The sequence below is a fragment of the Lolium perenne genome, chromosome 7 (assembly GCF_019359855.2).
Source record: "Lolium perenne isolate Kyuss_39 chromosome 7, Kyuss_2.0, whole genome shotgun sequence".
Lineage (NCBI taxonomy): Eukaryota > Viridiplantae > Streptophyta > Magnoliopsida > Poales > Poaceae > Lolium > Lolium perenne.
The window spans coordinates 318,531,169-318,549,438 of record NC_067250.2 but is presented as its reverse complement, the minus strand read 5'-3'; positions in this window follow the sequence as shown (position 1 = coordinate 318,549,438).

Below are 18,270 nucleotides of genomic sequence, written 5' to 3'. Positions count from 1 at the left end.
GCTATGCGCCATGAAATCCAAGATAGGTAAATACTATTTGAAAGTAAATTGATCTATAAAATTGATGGACTTGGATGGAATATCCTTGAAGAAGCTCGACTTGTCGAAAAGTTGTTTACGACAAAGTTCAAAGAGTTGACTACGATAAGATTAGATCTTCCGTAGTAATGCTTATAGTCTATGTGGATTATTCTAGTAATCGCTACATATTTCTTTTATGAGATATGATAGTAGGATGGCAAAATACATTACTTAACAGAAGTGTGTATTAAAGGTGTATACAAAATACAACCAAGGGTTTTGCTAGTCCATGGAATACTAGATAGGTATACGAACTTCAATTGGATGAAGTGAGTATCGCGGAGTTGGAATCTTCACCGGATGAAATAGTCAAAGAGTTTTTGATTTCATCAGAAACGATGAAGATGCTTCCATTTGCAAGAAAGTAAGTGGGAGCGCTGAGACATATTTATAATATTTTATGTAGATGACATATAGTTGGTTATAAATGATGTAATTATATACTTGATTAAAAGGTTTCATTGAGAATTAACTTCAATGAAAGGATATGGACTGAAACATATTTAGTGTCAAGATCTATGAAGATAGATTGAAACACATAATAAGTTTAAGTCAAAGTACATACAATGGATATTGAAGTAGTTCAATATAGAAATATTAAGAAAATGTTCTTGTCATGTGAAGGTTTAACAAGACTTGAGTGTATCTGACACTCAATGAGTGTATCTGACACATGAGCGACTTTAGATCACAGTTAATATGTACACAATCAGATATCCTATGCTCTAAAGTGTTATGAGCATGTACCAGAATGATTCATGTGATGATCATTGGATGACAGTAAGAATATCCTTGGGTGCTTTAGAAGAACCAAGGATATATATAGTTTTATATGGGGTAATGATAAACAAATCGCTGTAAGGTGTTGCACCGATATTATTTTGGTCACATATAAAAATGAATTTCAAATCTCAATTAGGCTAAGTGTTGTTTAAAAGGTAGCACAATGCTATATTTAGAAGAGTACGCGCGGGGCGTAAGCTGGCTTGGCCGGCTCGCTCTTTTGCTGAAGGCAGGCGCTGCCACGCGTCAAGCGCGGACGAGTCCTGTCGTCCTTTGCGAAGGCAAACCTTTTTATAGTGATACCCGCGGTGCAGGTGTCCATCGCCGAGGAGAGGGAACTGGCCTTCGCGGAGTAGCTGCTTTGCAAGCGGCGGTGTTGGACACTTGGACCCAAACATGGACGACACGATCGTTCGCACAGCGGTGGCCGCAACGGGCCTAGCGGAGGTGGACACCAGGCCCACTGACGTGCGGCTGCAACTGCGGCAATCGGAGGAGGCCCTGCGCCCCGCGTCGATGCACAACAGCCCGAAGGATTGGACACCGAGAGCCTGAAGAATACAATTGGAGCCAAACAACAGAGATATATCCAGTGTCAACTCAGCCTCAAACATGCTGCAATTGCAATCTTCAAGAACCTCCTTACTGCTTTGAGCCGGTTGATGCCTCGTTGGTATGCTCTTAGCGGTCTCTCTAACGTATGCACATGAGGTTTGGGGGACAAATTTTTATACTCCCTCTATCCCATGAAGGTGGAGCGAGTACATCAAATAAGCTCAATCTCAAATAAGCTCCAGCTAGCTCAAACTCAAACGGTCAACGTTATTTAACCAGAGGATTAATCAGAGTAGGAATAACAAAGGTGATTAATTGGACTGTGAGAAGAATGGCAGTGTACGGCTGGTGCCAACGCGGGCTGTGCGGTGACCCAGCATACCACTGCATGTTGTAGTATACAAGTCGTTGATATGATCTTTGCGAAGGGACTTCTTCACAATTTGTCATATCCCTCAGAGTGGTACAACAGAAACATTGCAGGTCATAACACTCCATACTTTATTACAAACATTGTCTTAACAAGTTGGTATTCTCACAGGTCCTATGAGAACACCCTAAGATACTACTTAAGTACGATTACAACTCATAACAACTATAAAGAGCTCAACAACTTATTTAGGTAAGTTCTACGTTGCTCGGCTCTATGATGCTAAGGTATGTCACTACTCCTCCACCTCCGTGTCATCTGGTCCGTAGACTATCCCATAGTCTACGCCTTCCACTCCGCCGGTAAGATCAGGTTCTTCGTAGACCAGCTCGTAGCTTCCTTCTGGTGCTCCATCGTTGATAGCCTCCACTTCCGGATCACAGTCTAGCAAGGGTGTCGAAAGAAAGTGAGTACAGAGGTACTCAGCAAGTTCTAAAAGAGTAAAAAGGTGTTTGATGCACTAGCTACGACCATTGATCAGGAAATCGCAGGTCAATGCATGTTTTTTGAAATCATTTCTTCAAAAGGTTGCTTTTATTATGAAAACTATGCCCATCAGTCTTCACAGGTTGACTAGAACTTCATGGAGTTCCATTCCTGCCGCGTTCGCAGTTCCCTTCCCGGAACAAGGAGTGACAGCCACAATTTGATACACTCTGCAGAGGTGCGTTACTTTTCCCACAAGAGATCTCACCCTTTTTGCCATCCGCAGGGACTTGCCCCCGTTCACACTTCCTTTGGTGTGAGGCCAGGTATAAAGATCCAAGCCCACACCGCCTTCTCCGCGACTGTAAACCCACCCTTTTGTCCACCCGCACACCTCCAGTAGACTTCCCCCGATAATACGGCTTTACTCATGGTGTACTTTGGACAATCCTTCATAGATCGTAGAGCCATCATCACTAATGGATGGGGATTTAAAAGGCTATCCCAACCTACGGCAGTGCCTCCAGCACCCCGCCGGCTCTACCAATCCGTTGGCGTGCAGAAGGGAAAAGATACGACTGGCTTCCCCAGAGCCATTATAGATCTCATGGTCAACGCGATTTGTACGGCGCTAGAATCACTGGACGGCATTGGTAATTTAATCCTAGGGTGATATAACCCATTGCAATGGAACCTCCACCATATCAACACATACCATGGTTCCATTGCCAGCCACATAGTCATATTCATAGTTGTAAAGTAACATTTCATTTGCGATGCAGGAATGATAAGTATATAGATTTGCATTAAAGTAGTATAAAATACTCAAGTTGACATGAGCAAGGGTGAACTTGCCTGTGGACTGCGAGATAGTGCAGTTCAATGCAGTTGATGGAACCTGGACCTCGGGTTCTGTAAGAAGCATCATTGTCCGGTAAGGACAATGTTATAAAATCCAAATAATGCAATCATGGATGTATTATTTTATGTTGAATCCCTTTACCCCGTTGAGTTATTACAATTTAGGGTTGTATTTAAGATTTATGTCTTTGACAGTAATTTACAATTGATTTAAAAGTATAAACCATTTTAATTCACACAAAGTACAACAATTCAAAGTAAAACTATTTACTTGGTGATTCCTTTAATCATTCTAAAAATAATTGAAAATTATAGAGTTACCTCTATAGTTTTTGGAATAAAAGGAATATAGTATTTTTCTGAGAAAAATACCCTTTTTCAGAAGAAATGACTTGGAATAGTAGAATTTCATTTTGAAATGTTTGAAAATAAGTATTTGAACTTATTTGAGATTTTTCCATGAATTTTAAATACAAGGAAATAATAATTTTAAATTCCAAGTTATTATTTAAATTCTGAAAATTCATAATTTTGAATTTGTTTCATAAATTCCATTTCATATTTTATTCTTGTTAAGATTTATTTTTCATTCATAAATCCAATTTTTATTGGATTTTTAGAGTTGTTTTTGATTTATTAAAATTTGGTAAAGTTTTGGTCTTTTATTAAATGTAAAAAGACCAAAATACCCCCCTGGACCCATATTGGGCCCAGCCCAATAACTTAAACCCAGGGACGGCCCAATAAGGCTGGTCCCCTTTTGGGTTCGGTGGCGCCGAAGCGGCCCACCTCACTCTCCTCACTCGGCCCTCTCACTCGCTCGCCTAACCCTAACCTCTGGCGACTCCCGTGGCGATGGCGTCGTCGCCATGGCCGCCGCCTCGCTCCGGCCATCGCCGTGCTGCTCCGCCGTAGCCACCTACCGATCCTGAACCGCCGCGTGCAGATCTATCGATCTGTCCGCGCAGTTTTTCCCTTCTCGTCCTCTCCTGGCGAATCGCCTCCGATCTGGATCTCGTGGAGAATCGCCTCGACGAACTCCGGCGAGATCTCGTCCTCGCCGACGATGGTACGCGCCTGGGGTTGACCTGGTGATGTCTACTTCCCCCTCCTTTTCCTGTAGACAGTGTTGGGCCTCCAAGAGCAGAGGTTTGTAGAACAGCAGCAAGTTTTCCCTTAAGTGGATCACCCAAGGTTTATCGAACTCAGGGAGGAAGAGGTCAAAGATATCCCTCTCATGCAACCCTGCAACCACAAAGCAAGAAGTCTCTTGTGTCCCCAACACACCTAATAGGTGCACTAGTTCGGCGAAGTGATAGTGAAATACAGGTGGTATGAATAAGTATGAGCAGTAGCAACGGTGCCAGAAAATAGCTTGCTGGCGTGTAGTTGATGGTGGTAGTATTGCAGCAGTAGTAACACAGTAAAACAGTAAACAAGCAGCGATAGCGGTATTTAGGAACAAGGCCTAGGGATTAGACTTTCACTAGTGGACACTCTCAACATTGATCACATAACAGAATAGATAAATGCATACTCTACACTCTTGTTGGATGATGAACACATTGCGTAGGATTACACGAACCCTCAATGCCGGAGTTAACAAGCTCCACAATTAATGTTCATATTTTAGTAACCTTATAGTGTAAGATAGATCAAAAGACTAAACCAAGTACTAACATAGCATGCACACTGTCACCTTCATGCATATGTAGGAGGAATAGATCACATCAATACTATCATAGCAATAATTAACTTCATAATCTACAAGAGATCATAATCATAGCATAAACCAAGTACTAACACGGATGCACACACTGTCACCATTACATCATGCAGGAGGAATAGAACTACTTTAATAACATTGCTAGAGTAGCACATAGATAAATTGTGATACAAACACATTGCAATCATAAAGAGATATAAATAAGCACCTCACTATGCCATTCATCAGTGAATAAGTATTCTGTGAAATATAGCCTAAGAGACCCACACGGTGCACACACTGTCACCTTTACACACGTGGGACAAGGAGTCTCCGGAGATCACATAAGTAAAACTCACTTGACTAGCATAATGACATCTAGATTACAAGCATCATCATATGAATCTCAATCATGTAAGGCAGCTCATGAGATTATTGTATTGAAGTACATAGGAGAGAGATGAACCACATAGCTACCGGTACAGCCCCGAGCCTCGATAGAGAACTACTCCCTCCTCATGGGAGCAGCAGCGGTGATGAAGATGGCGGTGGAGATGGCGGCGGTGTCGATGGAGAAGCCTTCCGGGGGCACTTCCCCGTTCCGGCGGCGTGCCGGAACAGAGACTCCTGTCCCCCAGATCTTGGCCTCGCGATGGCGGCGGCTCTGGAAGGTTTCTGTGGGTTTCGTCGAACGTATCAGGGTTTTCGATCCAGGGGCTTTAAATAGGCGAAGAGGCGGCGCAGGAGGGTCGAAGGGGCGACGACACCATAGGGCGGCGCGGCCAGGGCCTGGGCCGCGCCGGCCTATGGTCTGGGGGCCCAGTGCCCCCCCTCTGGTCCTTCCCGGGTGTTCTGGATGCTTCCGGTGAAAATAGGAACTTGGGCGTTGATTTCGTACGATTCCGAGAATATTTCGTTACTAGGATTTCTGAAACCAAAAACAGCAGAAAACAGGAACTGGCACTTCGGCATCTTGTTAATAGGTTAGTTCCAGAAAATGCACGAATATGACATAAAGTGTGCATAAAACATGTAGATAACATCAATAATGTGGCATGGAACATAAGAAATTATCGATACGTCGGAGACGTATCAGCATCCCCAAGCTTAGTTCTGCTCGTCCCGAGCAGGTAAAACGATAACACAGATAATTTCTGGAGTGACATGCCATCATAAACTTGATCATACTATTTGTAAAGCATATGTAGTGAATGCAGCGATCAAAACAATGTATATGACATGAGTAAACAAGTGAATCATATAGCAAAGACTTTTCATGAATAGCACTTCAAGACAAGCATCAATAAGTCTTGCATAAGAGTTAACTCATAAAGCAATAATTCAAAGTAAAGGTATTGAAGCAACACAAAGGAAGATTAAGTTTCAGCGGTTGCTTTCAACTTGTAACATGTATATCTCATGGATATTGTCAACATAGAGTAATATAATAAGTGCAATAAGCAAGTATGTAGGAATCAATGCACAGTTCACACAAGTGTTTGCTTCTTGAGGTGGAGAGAAATAGGTGAACTGACTCAACATTGAAAGTAAAAGAATTGTCCTCCATAGAGGAAAAGCATCGATTGCTATATTTGTGCTAGAGCTTTGATTTTGAAAACATAAAGGGAGCATAAAAATAAAGTTTTGAGATGTGTATGTTGTTGTCAACAAATGGTAGTGGGCACTCTAACCCCCTTGCCAGACAAACCTTCAAAGAGCGGCTCCCATTTTATTTTATTTTGGGTGGCACTCCTTCCAACCTTTCTTTCACAAACCATGGCTAACCGAATCCTCGGGTGCCTGCCAACAATCTCATACCATGAAGGAGCGCCTTTTTATTTTAGTTTTATTATGATGACACTCCTCCCAACCTTTGCTTACACAAGCCATGGCTAACCGAATCCTTCGGGTGCCGTCCAACAATCACATACCATGGAGGAGTGTCTATTTTTGTTAATTAATTTGGGACTGGGAATCCCATTGCCAGCTCTTTTTGCAAAATTATTGGATAAGCGGATGAAGCCGCTAGTCCATTGGTGAAAGTTGCCCAACAAGATTGAAAGAAAAACACCACATACTTCCTCATGAGCTATAAAACATTGACACAAATCAGAGGTGATAAATTTTGAATTGTTTAAAGGTAGCTGATGTCTATGTTCCCCCTCCTTTCCTGTAGACAGTGTTGGGCCTCCAAGAGCAGAGGTTTGTAGAACAGCAGCAAGTTTTCCCTTAAGTGGATCACCCAAGGTTTATCGAACTCAGGGAGGAAGAGGTCAAAGATATCCCTCTCATGCAACCCTGCAACCACAAAGCAAGAAGTCTCTTGTGTCCCCAACACACCTAATAGGTGCACTAGTTCGGCGAAGAGATAGTGAAATACAGGTGGTATGAATAAGTATGAGCAGTAGCAACGGTGCCAGAAAATAGCTTGCTGGCGTGTAGTAAACAAGCAGTAGTAACGCAGCAGTAGTAACACAGTAAAGCAGTGATAGAAGTATTTAGGAACAAGGCCTAGGGATTACACTTTCACTAGTGGACACTCTCAACATTGATCACATAACAGAATAGATAAATGCATACTCTACACTTTTGTTGGATGATGAACACATTGCGTAGGATTACACGAACCCTCAATGCCGGAGTTAACAAGCTCCACAATAATGCTCATGTTTAAGTAACCTTATAGTGTAAGATAGATCAATAGACTAAACCAAGTACTAACATAGCATGCACACTGTCACCTTCATGCATATGTAGGAGGAATAGATCACATCAATATTATCATAGCAATAGTTAACTTCGCAATCTACAAGAGATCATGATCATAGCATAAACCAAGTACTAACACGGTGCACACACTGTCACCTTTACACACGTGCAGGAGGAATAAAACTACTTTAATAACATTGCTAGAGTAGCACATAGATAAATTGTGATACAAACTCATATGAATCTCAATCATGTAAAGCAGCTCATGAGATTATTGTATTGAGGTACATGGGAGAGATGAACCACATAGCTACCGGTACAGCCCCGAGCCTCGATGGAGAACTACTCCCTCCTCATGGGAGCAGCAGCGGTGATGAAGATGGCGGTGGAGATGGCAGCGGTGTCGATGGAGAAGCCTTCCGGGGGCACTTCCCCGCTCCGGCAGCGTGCCGGAACAGAGACTCCTGTCCCCCAGATCTTGGCCTCGCGATGGCGGCGGCTCTGGAAGGTTTCTGTGGTTTTCGTTGAACGTATCAGGGTTTTCGCGACGGAGGCTTTATATAGGCGAAGAGGCGGCGCAGGAGGGTCGAAGGGGTGCCCACACCATAGGGTGGCGCGGGCCCCCCTGGCCGCGCCGGCCTGTGGTTTGGTGGGCCTGTGCCCCTTCTCTGGCGGTTCTCGTGTGTTCTGGATGCTTCCGGGTAAAATAGGAACCTGGGCATTGATTTCGTCCGATTCCGAGAATATTTCGTTACTAGGATTTCTGAAACCAAAAACAGCAGAAAACAGGAACTGGCACTTCGGCATCTTGTTAATAGGTTAGTTCCAGAAAATGCATGAATATGACATAAAGTGTGCATAAAACATGTAGATAACATCAATAATGTGGCATGGAACATAAGAAATTATCGATACGTCGGAGACGTATCAGCATCCCCAAGCTTAGTTCTGCTCGTCCCGAGCAGGTAAAACGATAACACAGATAATTTATGGAGTGACATGCCATCATAACCTTGATCATACTATTTGTAAAGCATATGTAGTGAATGCAGCGATCAAAGACAATGGTAATGACATGAGTAAACAACTGAATCATAAAGCAAAGACTTTTCATGAATAGTATTTCGAGACAAGCATCAATAAGTCTTGCATAAAAGTTAACTCATAAAGCAATAATTCAAAGTAAAGGCATTGAAGCAACACAAAGGAAGATGAAGTTTCAGCGGTTGCTTTCAACTTGTAACATGTATATCTCATGGATATTTTCAACATAGAGTAATATAATAAGTGCAATATGCAAGTATGTAGGAATCAATGCACAGTTCACACAAGTGTTTGCTTCTTGAGGTGGAGAGAAATAGGTGAACTGACTCAACAATGAAAGTAAAAGAATGGTCCTCCATAGAGGAAAGCATCGATTGCTAAATTTGTGCTAGAGCTTTTATTTTGAAAACATAAAGAGAGCATAAAAATAAAGTTTTGAGAGGTGTGTGTTGTTGTCAACGAATGGTAGCGGGTACTCTAACCCCCTTGCCAGACAAACCTTCAAAGAGCGGCTCCCATTTTTTTTTTTTGGGTGGCACTCCTTCCAACCTTTCTTTCACAAACCATGGCTAACCGAATCCTCGGGTTCCTGCCAACAATCTCATACCATGAAGGAGTGCCTTTTTATTTTAGTTTTATTATGATGACACTCCTCCCAACCTTTGCTTACACAAGCCATGGCTAATCGAATCCTTCGGGTGCCGTCCAACAATCACATACCATGGAGGAGTGTCTATTTTTGTTAATTAATTTGGGACTGGGAATCCCATTGCCAGCTCTTTTTGCAAAATTATTGGATAAGCGGATGAAGCCACAAGTCCATTGGTGAAAGTTGCCCAACAAGATTGAAAGATAAACACCACATACTTCCTCATGAGCTATAAAACATTGACACAAATCAGAGGTCATAAATTTTGAATTGTTTAAAGGTAGCACTCAAGCAATTTACTTTGGAATGGCGGAGAAATACCATGTAGTAGGTAGGTATGGTGGACACAAATGGCATAGTGGTTGGCTCAAGTATTTGGATGCATGAGAAGTATTCCCTCTCGATACAAGGCTTAGGCTAGCAAGGTTGTTTGAAACAAACACAAGGATGAACCGGTGTAGCAAAACTCACATAAAAAACATATTGAAAACATTATAATACTCTACACCGTCTTCCTTGCTGTTCAAACTCAATACTAGAAATTATCTAGACCTTAGAGAGACCAAATATGCAAACCAAATTTTAGCATGCTCTATGTATTTCTTCATTAATGGGTGCAAAGTGTATGATGCAAGAGCTTAAACATGAGCACAACAATTGCCAAGTATCACATTACCCAAGACATTTATAGCAATTACTACATGTATCATTTTCCAATTCCAACCATATAACAATTTAACGAAGAAGAAACTTCGCCATGAATACTAAAAGCTAAGAACACATGTGTTCATATGAACCAGCGGAGCGTGTCTCTCTCCCACACAAGCATGATGTAATCCAATTTATTCAAACACAAACAAAAACAAAAACAAACAGACGCTCCAAGCAAAGCACATAAGATGTGACCGAATAAAAATATAGTTTCAAGAGAAGGAACCTGATAATTTGTCGATGAAGAAGGGGATGCCTTGGGCATCCCCAAGCTTAGACGCTTGAGTCTTCTTGATATATGCAGGGGTGAACCACCGGGGCATCCCCAAGCTTAGAGCTTTCACTCTTCTTGATCATAGTATATCATCCTCCTCTCTTGACCCTTGAAAACTTCCTTCACACCAAACTTCTCATAAACTTCATTAGAGGGGTTAGTACATAATCAAAAACTCACATGTTCAGAGGTGACACAATCATTCTTAACACTTCTGGACATTGCTCAAAGCTACTGGAAGGTAATGGAACAAAGAAATCCACCCAACACAGCGAAAGAAGCAATGCGAAATAAAAGGCAGAATCTGTCAAAACAGAACAGTCCGTAAAGAAGAATTTTTAATAAATACTTCCGTTGCTCAGATCAGAAAACTCAAAACTAATGAAAGTTGCGTACATATCTGAGGAACATGCACGTAAATTGGCATATTTTTCTGATTTTTCTACAGAGAAAACAGCCCAGATTCGTGACAGATAGAAATCTATTTCTGCGCAGAAATCCAAATCTAGTATCAACCTTCGATTAGAGGCTTCACTTGGCACAACAAAACACAAAACTAAGATAAGGAGAGGTTGCTACAGTAGTAAACAACTTCCAAGACACAAATATAAAACAAAGTACTGTAGCAAAATAACACATGGGTTATCTCCCAAGAAGTTCTTTTCTTTATAGCCATTAAGATGGGCTCAGCAGTTTTAATGATGCACTCGCAAGAAATAGTATTTGAAGCAAAAGAGAGCATCAAGAGGCAAATTCAAAACACATTTAAGTCTAACATGCTTCCTATGCATAGGAATCTTGTAAATAAACAAGTTCATGAAGAGCAAAGTAACAAGCATAGGAAGATAAAACAAGTGTAGCTTCAAAAATTTCAGCACATAGAGAGGTGTTTTAGTAACATGAAAATTTCTACAACCATATTTTCCTCTCTCATAATAACTTTCAGTAGCATCATGAGAAAACTCAACAATATAACTATCACATAAAGCATTCTTATCATGAGTCTCATGCATAAAATTATTACTCTCCACATAAGCATAATCAATTTTATTAGTTGTAGTGGGAGCAAATTCAACAAAGTAGCTATTATTATTCTCATCATCAAATATAGGAGGCATATTGTATTCATAATCAAATTCATCCTCCATAACAGGTGGTAACAAAAGACTACAATCATTATAATCATCATAAATAGGAGGCAAAGTATCATCAAAGAAAATTTTCTCCTCAATGCTTGGGGGACTAAAAAGATCATGAAAACCAGCTTCCCCAAGCTTAGAACTTTCTATATTATTATCAACAATGGTGTTCAAAGCGTTCATACTAATATTACTACCAGCATGCAAATAAGATTCCATAGGTTTTTTAATTTTCGCATCAAACAATCCATGTTTTAAATCAGGAAATAGAATAAGAAGATCATTCTTGTCCATTATGCCAAACTAGTGTAAACAAGAAACAAAAAGATGCAATTGCAGGATCTAAAGGAAATAGCTTTGAGTACTTACAATGCGCCGGAAAATAGCTTGGTAGCCGAGGTCCGGAGTGTGAGTACCTTTTACCTTTCCTCCCCGGCAACGGCGCCAGAAAATAGCTTGATGTCTACTTCCCCCTCCTTTTCCTGTAGACAGTGTTGGGCCTCCAAGAGCAGAGGTTTGTAGAACAGCAGCAAGTTTTCCCTTAAGTGGATCACCCAAGGTTTATCGAACTCAGGGAGGAAGAGGTCAAAGATATCCCTCTCATGCAACCCTGCAACCACAAAGCAAGAAGTCTCTTGTGTCCCCAACACACCTAATAGGTGCACTAGTTCGGCGAAGAGATAGTGAAATACAGGTGGTATGAATAAGTATGAGCAGTAGCAACGGTGCCAGAAAATAGCTTGCTGGCGTGTAGTTGATGGTGGTAGTATTGCAGCAGTAGTAACACAGTAAAACAGTAAACAAGCAGCGATAGCAGTATTTAGGAACAAGGCCTAGGGATTAGACTTTCACTAGTGGACACTCTCAACATTGATCACATAACAGAATAGATAAATGCATACTCTACACTCTTGTTGGATGATGAACACATTGCGTAGGATTACACGAACCCTCAATGCCGGAGTTAACAAGCTCCACAATTAATGTTCATATTTTAGTAACCTTATAGTGTAAGATAGATCAAAAGACTAAACCAAGTACTAACATAGCATGCACACTGTCACCTTCATGCATATGTAGGAGGAATAGATCACATCAATACTATCATAGCAATAATTAACTTCATAATCTACAAGAGATCATAATCATAGCATAAACCAAGTACTAACATGGATGCACACACTGTCACCATTACATCGTGCAGGAGGAATAGAACTACTTTAATAATATTGCTAGAGTAGCACATAGATAAATTGTGATACAAACACATTGCAATCATAAAGAGATATAAATAAGCACCTCACTATGCCATTCATCAGTGAATAAGTATTCTGTGAAATATAGCCTAAGAGACCCACACGGTGCACACACTGTCACCTTTACACACGTGGGACAAGGAGTCTCCGGAGATCACATAAGTAAAACTCACTTGACTAGCATAATGACATCTAGATTACAAGCATCATCATATGAATCTCAATCATGTAAGGCAGCTCATGAGATTATTGTATTGAAGTACATAGGAGAGAGATGAACCACATAGCTACCGGTACAGCCCCGAGCCTCGATGGAGAACTACTCCCTCCTCATGGGAGCAGCAGCGGTGATGAAGATGGCGGTGGAGATGGCAGCGGTGTCGATGGAGAAGCCTTCCGGGGGCACTTCCCCGTTCCGGCGGCGTGCCGGAACAGAGACTCCTGTCCCCCAGATCTTGGCCTCGCGATGGCGGCGGCTCTGGAAGGTTTCTGTGGGTTTCGTCGAACGTATCAGGGTTTTCGATCCAGGGGCTTTAAATAGGCGAAGAGGCGGCGCAGGAGGGTCGAAGGGGCGACGACACCATAGGGCGGCGCGGCCAGGGCCTGGGCCGCGCCGGCCTATGGTCTGGGGGCCCAGTGCCCCCCCTCTGGTCCTTCCCGGGTGTTCTGGATGCTTCTGGTGAAAATAGGAACTTGGGCGTTGATTTCGTCCGATTCCGAGAATATTTCGTTACTAGGATTTCTGAAACCAAAAACAGCAGAAAACAGGAACTGGCACTTCGGCATCTTGTTAATAGGTTAGTTCCAGAAAATGCACGAATATGACATAAAGTGTGCATAAAACATGTAGATAACATCAATAATGTGGCATGGAACATAAGAAATTATCGATACGTCGGAGACGTATCACCTGGCGCGGGTGCTGCTTGCAGTACTCGTGCCGTCGCCTCAGGTGCTTGCTACGGTGGTGCTGGTTCGTGTCTGGGTTCGCCGGCGTAACGTCGGCGCCTACCCTGGACTTGCAGCTGTTAGGGCCGCGCGAGCACTGCCTCGCCATGCCCTAGCCTCTGCTTCCAGGCGCAAGTAAGTGTTGCATCTCCTCTTCTCTTCTGTGCGCCTCCCCTCGTTACTGTTCTTCTTCCTCCTCATGCTCTGCTGCTCTCTGGTGATCCTGTGATCACACAGAGCCATGCTATTCCTACGCAATTTGCCTGTGCTTCTGTTAATTGCAAGTTCATGGCCCAATTACCATTTACTGGTACTGGCACATGCTGCTTTGCTTGCTGTTCATGCTGTGCTTGCTTCTCTGCTGCTCCTAGCATGCTCTACACTTGCCATGCTCTGTTGTACTTGCTCAAGAGCTAACTATGCCATGCTATGCTTGGTTATGACTTGCTTATGCTTACTGGTCTATCATGCTTGCTTGTCTAGGTCTACTTGTGATGCATCTGTGACACTTGTGTGTGTGCCAGTGGTATGCTTCAGTGCTACCTCTGCAAGCCAATGATCCATTGGATCATTCCTTGCTTGTTGGCTAACCTCCCTGTGTAGCTTGGCTTGCTATAATTGACCCATTTGATCAATTGATTGTCAGTGATAGCTTACTGGCTAATACTGTGGCTAAATGATTCAATTATCTTTGTGATGCTGATGCTCAAGCATCACTGTGCTGTTGCTTACTTGTGCTGTTTCTCATCTTAGCTACCTAGACTTGCTCTAGTGGCTATAGATTAACTGTGTTGCTCAACAGTGTGCTACTGTCAGTGCTTAGCATGGATCTGTGATAAATTCATGCTTGTATTAATTAGATTATGATGAACTGCTTATGCAGTGATGATTTAAATGACTTGCTTGTATATGAATTTGCTGTTCATGATTCTTTTACAAGCAATTAGAGTCTGAATCCATTTCTGGATAGTGATGTGATCTATTTGGCTTTCTCTTAATTGGTGCTAAGTGTGATGTGACCTCAGTAGCCTTGCTACTGACTGGTTGCTCACATGGTTGGTTGGATCTTGTTGGCTACTCATCTTTGCTTGCATATTTGGGAATCATAATAAATATGAATGCCAATATGCTTGCCTGTGAAGAAATCTAGGGTTTCTGATGGTTGTATGCTTAGGATTTACTGTGTCGTCTTAGCTGCTAATCCTTGCCATCTACTGGTGCTATCTATGCATCAAATCTGGCTAGTGTGTGCATCTGTGCATATGTGCTAGTTTCTGTGTATAAGATCTGTACCTAGATGCTTTCTATTTTAGTGGCTTTTGACTGGCAGTAATCCTTGGTGAAAACCAAGTGATGATCTACCCATATGAGCATCTGCTCATCCCATGCTTATTTCATGCATATGATGGATCAGATCCCTTGGATCTTTTCCAGGAACTAGGTATACCTTGTTCCAGCTCCTAGAAAGAAATGTTTTGTTGATGCAGACTTGGGTTTGTGTCACATGACCCTTCACCTCCAGGTCTTGGATGATCTTCTCAGGTCACCATGATTTCTGGTGGTTGAGTGGGTGTGTGTGTTGGTTTTGTTCTTGCTCAAGAACTGGATGAACTGAGCTTGTTCTTGCTTCACCCTTACCTGGTGAATCCTTATCTGGTCGACTGGTCACTGTTTCTAGGGTTTGTGCCCCTTTTATATGAACCCTGCTTCTATCCTTGCATTGACACACAAGCCTGGCTTGCTTGGTGACTATTCTGTTGCATGGCCTTGCTGTTGCTGCCCAGCACACTTGAGCTGTGTGCTCTCATATGCTGAAACTTGAGCCCCTGGTGGTGCTCAGGTTTGGTCTCTTCTTGCCCTTATCTTGTGCTGTCCATGGTTTTGGACAAGCACAAGTGTGCATGACACTTGGTTCTGTCCAAACTGAATTCTTTGGCTAACACTAACATTCTGGCTAGTGTTGGTTCTTTGTTTTGCAGGTTTTGAAGATGGACATGGTCAGAAGATATTCTCCAAGTCATTTAGTCTAGGTTTTAGTTTAGGAGCAATATTGTAATCTTTATTTTCATTTCTGTTTATTATTCATCAATTCTTGTATCAAGAATATTGTAAAGACAATGTAATCTGTGTTGTGATATCAATAAAGCCCAAGTTTTTGTTTATGAGCTTTTGATTTATGTTATATTTATATTCTGGAATAAACATTGTATTTATGATTCACTTTGAAATTCAAAGTTGTTTGAATTCATAAGTTGTGTTTAAATTATGAATTCCATTTTATATTGTTCAATGCTTATTGTTAAATGTATTAACACTTGTCAAATGAAATCAATTCCCCAAATCAACAAGATACAAAAGAGATCATGTCGAAATTTCCCTAACTCAAGTTGCCTAACCCTAAGTGCAAAATGAGAGAGAACCTCGATCCCTCTTAGGTTTAGTTGCAATAAGGCGCGAAAATTTCCCCCGTTTTGCGATGAAATGCACATCCCATTTCTAAATCTACCCTTCGTTGTTCCTATGTTCTGGGTTATTACAGCCTCTCCCCCTTAACAGAAACTTCGTCCCGAAGTTAAGATTGGTACCTGAACATCTCGGGGTAAGACTTCCTTAATTCTTCTTCCGTCTCCCAAGTTGCTTCTCACTCACGATGATGTTGCCATTGCACTTTACAGTATTTGATTGCCCTGTTTCTTAACTTCTTCCACTGTACATCTAAGATCTTTTCCGGTCTTTCCACATAAGTTAGGTCAGATTGCAATTCTATTTCTTCATATGTGATGGGATCATCCGTTGCCTTCAAACACTTCCTGAGTTGTGATACATGAAATACATTATGAACTTGACTTAGTTGTGCCGGTAACTCCAACTCAAAAGCTGTTCCTCGATTCTGACTGATTATCTTAAATGGTCCAATATATCGAGGGCTTAACTTTCCTTTCACTCCGAACCTCTTAAGTCCTTTCATTGGGCTAACCTTCAGATAAACCATGTCTCCCACTTTCGGTTCCCAATCTCTTCTCTTTAAGTCAGCGTAACTCTTCTGACGACTCTGAGCTATTTTGAGTCTATCCCGGATCACCTCGATGACGTCTTGTCTCTCCTTGATGTAGTCCGGTGTAAACTCTTTGTTTTCTCCGGTTTCAAACCAACAAATTGGTGATCTACACTTCCTTCCGTGCAATGCTTCGTACGGTGCCATCTGGATGCTACTCTGATAACTATTGTTATATGAGAACTCTGCTAGAGGTAAATGATCCTCCCATGAGCCTCCAAAGTTCAGAGCACAAGCTCTAAGCATGTCCTCAAGTATCTGATTGGTTCTTTCGGTTTGTCCTCCGGTTTGTGGATGGTATGCTGTACTGAAATCCAACTTGGATCCCAAAGATTCTTGTAGTTGTTTCCAGAATGCTGATGTGAAAATTGAACCTCTATCTGAGACTATTTTCTTTGGTACTCCATGCTTGCTAACAATCTCCTTCACATATATATCCACAAGCTTTTCTGCAGTATCCTTTGTGTTTACGGCTATGAAATGAGCACTCTTGGTAAGTCTATCCACTATTACCCATATCATATCCTTCTTCTTACTAGTCATTGGTAAACCAGTAACAAAATCCATTCCGATTTCATCCCATTTCCATTCCGGTATCTCTAGTGGTTTGAGTAATCCCGCAGGACTCTGATGCTCTGCCTTCACTCGTTGACATGTATGACATTCCGAGACATATTGTGCTATTTCTCTTTTCATGTTGTTCCACCAGAACATCTCCTTCAAATCCATATACATCTTAGTACTTCCCGGATGTATGGAATAAGGGGTTTCATGTGCTTCCTTTAATATGATTGACTTTACTTCTGGATCATCTGGTACACAGATCCTTTTCTGGAAGTATAATGAATCAAAATCCCCTAGATGGAATTCCGATGGTCTTCCTTCGCCAATCCTCTTGATTTCCTCTTGGATGAACAAATCATCCGCTTGCTTTCGGATAATCTCATATTTCAAGTCTGAGTACATCTCATCCATAATCCTCATGGTTGCTATACTTCCTTTGACGTCACCTTGAATAAACAAAATCTGAGCATCTTCTAACTCTTTCCGAAGTTCCTTTGGAATCTCCCATTCCGTAGGTTGATTCTCCGTACTCTTCCTACTTAGGGCATCTGCTACTACATTAGCTTTGCCTGGTGTATAGTTGATCTTAAGATCGTAATCCTTAATCAACTCTAACCATCTCTTCTGTCTCATGTTTAATTCTTTCTGAGTGAAGAAGTATTTCAAACTTTTGTGATCGGTGTATAACTCACACTTGGATCCATATAGAAATTGTCTCCAACTCTTCAAAGCATACACAACTGCCGCTAACTCGAGATCATGTACTGGGTAGTTGTGTTCATGTGGTTTCAACTGTCTTGATCCATAAGCTATTACCTTCCGATCTTGCATAAGAACACATCCAAGTCCATTCTTGGAAGCATCACAATACACCGTGTAATCCTTTCCAGGTTCAGGAACTGCTAACACCGGTGTTGTGGTTAACTTATCTTTTAGTGTTTGGAAGCTGGTGAAAGGATCGTATGCCGCACCTAGAGGGGGGGGGGGGTGAATAGGTGCTAACCAATTTTTAGTTCTTTTTCAAATTAGGCTTGACACAAATGGTAAATTCTCTAGATATGCAACTAAGTGAATTTCCCT